Source organism: Schistocerca nitens, unplaced genomic scaffold, assembly GCF_023898315.1.
Source record: "Schistocerca nitens isolate TAMUIC-IGC-003100 unplaced genomic scaffold, iqSchNite1.1 HiC_scaffold_435, whole genome shotgun sequence".
In the NCBI taxonomy this organism is placed as follows: Eukaryota; Metazoa; Arthropoda; class Insecta; order Orthoptera; family Acrididae; genus Schistocerca; species Schistocerca nitens.
The window spans coordinates 365,275-371,274 of NW_026045968.1; the positions used below are offsets into that span (position 1 = coordinate 365,275).

The following is a 6,000-nucleotide window of genomic DNA, read 5'->3' on the forward strand; positions in this document are numbered from 1 at the left end:
ATTTTTTTCCAAAATTTGATTACGAATACGATATTTATTTTCGCCCCAGTCAATTATTTACATCAAAAAAATTGTTTTAAATTTAAAAAAAATTTTTTTTTTTAGTTTTCAATATTTTGTCGATTACAGTATACGTTCATTTTAACGGAACGGTAGGTACGTATTTTTACTAATTAGCCACAATCAAACGCCAGTGCAAAATTAACAAACTTTTAATAAACTCCCCCCACTGTATATTTACACATCTGTAGCGTAGCCCACTTGAGGTTAGGTTGGGAGTTTTTTTTTTTGGAATGCGGCCGCGGCAGCGGCCGCCTATGATTCGAAAATATTGAACTGGTGATCATTCACCATATAACATCCATTTTCATTTAATGAGTTGATGATGAGAATATGATGCTCATAATTGTAAACGAAAATAAGTAGAAATAAAAACAAAACGGATTAGTTTACAGCTTCGGGATACGCTAAGCAAAGGTTTAAACTAAGAAAAGGTTTAAACTGAAACAAGTGAACTGGCAGTCTGTCGTGTCGAATTCGTTGCTTTGAACACGATTTGCTAGTCGACAATATACTGAAAGGTTCATTTGAATATGGCAAATAGATTTCCAAATCTTACGGAATTTCGCCTCAAAAATTTATTCGAAATATCGGCCACTAATAGGGAGGCGATTAAGTGGGCTCAACAACACGGATTGTTGAAAAGTGTGATGATTTGTGATGGCAAGTGCGTGGGATACAACGAAATGCGATTAGAAAACAATAATTCTATGGATGGTGTCATCTGGCGTTGTTCTGCAGGACGAGTTTGTAGGAAAGAAGCAGCAATTCGAAAATTTTCATTCTTTTCAGGAAGCCATATTGAAGTTTCCAAGATCTTGCAACTGATGTATCTGTGGGCTTATGATATAGATAAGCAGGAGTTTTTACAGAGGGAGTTGGAAATCGGAAGTGCCCATACGATTGTTGATTGGAAACAATTTTGTAGGGACATTTGTCACGAATATTTTTTGCTCAATCCGATCCTTCTGGGAGGCAGAGGTCATATTGTGGAGATCGACGAAAGTTGTTTTGTTCGTCCAAAGTACGAACGTGGTCATCGCGTTAGAGAACAATGGGTTTTTGGTGGTTTCGATGTGGAAACAAAGGAAAGTTTCATGGTGACTGTAGACAGACGGGATGCTGGCACTTTGTTGCCTATTTTGCAACAGTTCGTGCTCCCTGGTACTACTGTTGTCTCGGATTTGTGGGCAGCATACAACACAGTGGGTAATCTGGGATATCAGCATTTGACTGTAAACCATTCGATTAATTTCGTTGACTCCCTTACTCACGCTACAACCAATCACGTAGAATCTGTTTGGCAGAAAGCCAAGGAAAAAAACAAACGCAGGTTCGGTACCCATCGTACTATGCTAGATAACTATTTGGCAGAATTTTTGTGGCGTCAGCGTTTTCAAAAGGATGCATTTCATAACTTGGTTGAGCACGTTCGTTTAGTGTATCCCGAAGCAGCACAGTGATTACGTTTTATTTTTATTTTGCTAAATTTAGTTAAAAGTTTGTTAATTTTGCACTGGCGTTTGATTGTGGCTAATTAGTAAAAATACGTACCTACCGTTCCGTTAAAATGAACGTATACTGTAATCGACAAAATATTGAAAAATAAAAAAAAAACTTAAAAAAAATTAAAACAATTTTTTGATGTAAATAATTGACTGGGGCGTATCACATTTGACTATAATCGATCAAATTTTGGAAAAAAATGAAAAATTTTTTCCGTACCTGCTAAACTGCATAAGTGCGGAACACGACGCGTCTCAAAGAGATCGCCGATGCGCTGCTTTGTCGGCACACCGTGCTCTCTTATCAGACAAATATTAACACGAGAACGGACAGAACGCGCTGCAGCGTCGCGTAGTGCAGAAAAATTGTGGTGTGTTATCGCTTCCCTTTCATTAGTAATCTGAAACTAGGAGACGTGACGTCAGAACGATAAACAACAATATGAAACGTTTACTTCAAGAGGCACAAACATTAGGATAAATTCTCAAGAATTCGCCAACTACCAATCAAATCTTCGCCTCAGTCTAACCAGCATATTAGACAAAGCAACAGATCGCTCGCGCATCGCAATCTCAACTCCAGAGAATCGTGAAAGTAGTGAAATGAACGCGAGTGCTGCGTTTCATGGCCAGAAGCACGTCGGCATGGCGCCACGTGTTGTGATCCACGAGTGGATTACACAGTATTCGGAATGCCCATGCACAAATCAACTTCCGACGTCTGATTACTTTCCAGACGATTTAACGTGTGTAATACTTGATGTTAAGCCTGTAGGCGAGAAACAGTTTACGGACGGTTTGAAATTATTCTTATCGTGTTTTCGAAGTCGCCAAAACAAAAGCAAGTTTTTCGCACGGCTAAACGTGTGACGTCATAACTGTACGACTATGTTAATTTTGCCGACACTTTGTATGGTGTGTGTGGACACTGTCTGCAAACATAAACTAAAACGTTAAGTCTGATGCGGAAGGTGACCGCATCAGCGGCGAATATGTGCTACTTCACGTATATGTGTGTGTGTTTGTGGGGGGGGGGGGGGGGGGTTACCGAAAAATATCTTGGGGGGGCGGGGGTTACCGAAAAATATCTTAAGTGTTTTAAATGTCGTCCGGAGTTTATTGCAAATCGCTAACTGCCGTCATTCTGGAAGACTGGCTGAATAACGTCCGCGTATTTGAGCGCCATGAAATACGTCACCTCGAGACACGCCAAGTTACCGTCATAGTTTTCTTACTGTGTGAAACCCGTAATGTCAGATTATATCTCTGAATGAGTACGGTAGGACAACATTTTAGATGTTTAAAGTCGGCAAAAGTAAGCGAAATATTGAAAAACAAATTTTTGTCGTCCGTGCAAACCGCTAGATAGGCAACCTGTAGCCGACCTCCAGTTCCAGGCTAGCGGTCCAGTGTTACAGACAACCACGGCTGTTGGAACCAGTGGCAGCAGACGCCGTGTCGCCATAGAACTCACCCAGCCACAAGTGCCGAGTTTGATGGTTGTCGCAAACTTGCGTCCTACGAACATAATCAAGAACGCGAGGTTTTCATATTAAATACCTTTGGTACGATAATTCTGGACAAAACTACACTGCCTCGTCGAAATACTAGCCGACTGAATGTGGCGGTATTTTCCATCCGTTCCATTATTCTTGCTCAAGTTTTCACCGGTTAAAAGGCTGGAGCAAGGCGATAAATAACGAGCAATAAATTACTGAACACTCAAACCGGTAATTTAACACCCTGTTCGCCATCCCTTTGTTCGTAGCCATCGTGATTTTTAAAAGTAAGACAATATATTAGACAAGAGCAGTTCCTTGACGTTGCCCTTATTGATTTACGCGACAAACCACACAAAAGCGTGCAGAACATCGGCAGCTTCCAGAAATTCCAGTAGCCAGCTGGCCGCCTTACCTTTCCCAGGTCGCACGCTCCTCTCCTCTCGGCCGCTCCCTCAACAGTCAACTGTGAACTGGGCCGCACCGACAGCCGGGGCGCGCGGCTGCCCCCACCCAGCTCTGACGTCACGGGGCGGCGTTGCCAGGCAGGCGAGGGAACGGCTGCGGCAGGGCGGGCGAGGCGTCGACGTCGGTGTCGGCACTGCCGGGCAGCCTGCGTCCCATTCACGCCACAGGCCGTTCATCTCGTCCCGCGCTATACAGCTGGTAACACACACCCCCTCCTACATGGGGCTCCCAAAACCGATTACCAAATACTGCTTCCGGTGAACGCAAAGAGGGAACGAAGACGCTGTATTTTGGTCACGGGGTGAGGACGGGTGTGAACAGATGATTTTCCGTCGTCGTTCTAACTGCCAGTAACTAATGCGCGAGCTTCGTGATTCGTCTCGGTCATTTGCTACCCCAGAAATGAAGGACGGATGTAACAAGTTGTCGTCAAAGAACGATAAAGTGCTATCAATGTTGAATTGTATTCATAGTTACGGATTAGCTATTCACTGTTGTGTGACAAAATTTGTAGTAGATGCAACCGAGGTGGTGGCGTTAAGTTCCTATCGGACCAAACTGCTGAGCTCGTCGGTCCCTAAGCTTACACACTACTTAATCCAACTTAACACTAAGTTACGCCAAGGACGACACACACACACCCATGCCCGTGGCAGGACTCGAACCTCCGACGGGCGGAGGCGCGCAGATGCAACCGACGCAATGTCTTCAGACTGTTAGGGACAACAGTTAGAAGCAGCCGTCAGTTGCAACACAGGGTTCGGCAGGCTCGCTTTAGTGCCCTCCATTGTCTGTTGTTTGCTGCATGTGAGGGAAACTCGTGCCCGTTAATACGAGGAGAAGAAAGTGTTCTTCCTCTAAAACCATGAAAGGAGAGTTCCCTGTCGAAGTAAACCACGACTATACGAAGGTACAATGTACGCTGTGTCGTTCAGTATTTTTCATTGAACATGGGGGACGTGTCGACAAAACGCAACACATAAAGAAAAAGAAGCGACTGATCGCCTTTTCTGCGAGAATTTCTAGCAGTATAAGTTTCTTTTTAAGTACGGATAAACTACAAACAGAGGAAGACTTTGGCGTATCAAGTTCAAAATCTTAGCGGTGGAAAAGTTGTGTGCTTGTAGGTGAAGCCAAGGAAAACTTACGGCCACTTATGTGACACGTTTTGACAGTCGAAATGACGCACAGCCAAGAGAACTAACGTTCTTTGTGTTGACCTATAACAATGAAGACATGAGACGTGGAAAGAAACAATGCTTCACGGTGCCATTAAAGGAAAGTAACGGAGAGTTTTTAATCTTTAATTACATAGCCCGAAAAAGTACTTTGGTTTTTCTTTTATCCGTTAGTCGTTTTTCATTTCGCTCTTTGTAGAGTGTTTTTCTGTGGGACAGTTTGGCATATCAAACTGAAATTTATGTCACACACTGCAAATAGACGAACAGAAACGTATCGCTGCGGAAGAAGTCCTGCTTGGCTTCCATACCACAAAGCACAATTGTTCTTTCCGTTCAATGGACAGCACCACTGTTCTCGTCAGAGGGCAGTTTGAGAAGAAATTTGAATGTTCTAAGACAAAGTAGGAGTCGATTTTAGTGAACGTTTTAAAAATGCTAAGTGTGTGTCATGTTGGATGCACGAAATCACGAAAGCTTAAAGTTATTACTGCGAAAGGTGTGCAGTGCAAAGTAATTTGTCTTCCGAGCACCGGTGGAGAAACAGCAGGATTATTAGCTGCATATTTTAAAAATTAAAAATATAGTTGACACGATTGTCACGTTTTGGCAGGTAATTGTGATACCACCTTTGGTGCCACAAGATGGGTGGAGTAAACATTGTCTGTTCCTAACTGAACAGTGTTCTCGGGGTGAGCATGGAAGGCACCCGTTGTGCAGTCCACGTGGTACACACTGGAGATCAAGTGCAGAAATAAGTTCTTCCCACTGACACAGAAACAACGGTGAATTAATTTCTTCAGTATTGTGACATGGGTGAACTGAAATCATTCTGTGATTTCGTTGATACTGAATACAAAAAAGTTATAGGTAGTATTAAAACTAGATTCTTGACATTGTTCAGAGGAGTTTTTAAGAGGAGTTGATATGTATGAACCTTGGAAATCTTATTTTCTATCTCAGGGTAGGTGTCCTACGTTGCTGAAACAATTTTTCGAAAACCCACAGTCACTTATTTGGCTTCATTTCACACAATGTCAATTCAAAATGTTTTTAAATTCAATCCAAAAGTTGCAAATAACCACGATTTCAGCGTGCTTAAAGAAAAAAAACCATTAACAGGAAGTTTGGTAAATTTCAAACTTCAATAATTTTTTCATTTTTATTTAACTTGGGAAAGGAAGTATTTTTACTCAGTCAAAATACGAGCCTGTTATCAATTTATTTTAAGACACTCAACTGACTTTTTTGGAAAAATGGAGTTCTCCACTTCAACCTCTGAAATCATAT

The 6,000-nt window shown here is 42.2% G+C and overlaps 1 protein-coding gene across 1 annotated transcript in view; it reads right to left on the bottom strand.

Annotated features, from left to right (window-relative positions):
- Window positions 1-3,531, bottom strand: part of LOC126232127 (ankyrin repeat domain-containing protein 65-like) — a 131,615-nt gene extending 128,084 nt beyond the window's left edge. The window contains exon 1 of the mRNA XM_049942435.1: window positions 3,480-3,531. The gene's annotated coding sequence lies outside the window, so the exon portion shown is untranslated. The remainder of the gene's footprint in view (window positions 1-3,479) is intronic.
- Between the last annotated feature and the right edge of the window lie 2,469 nt (window positions 3,532-6,000).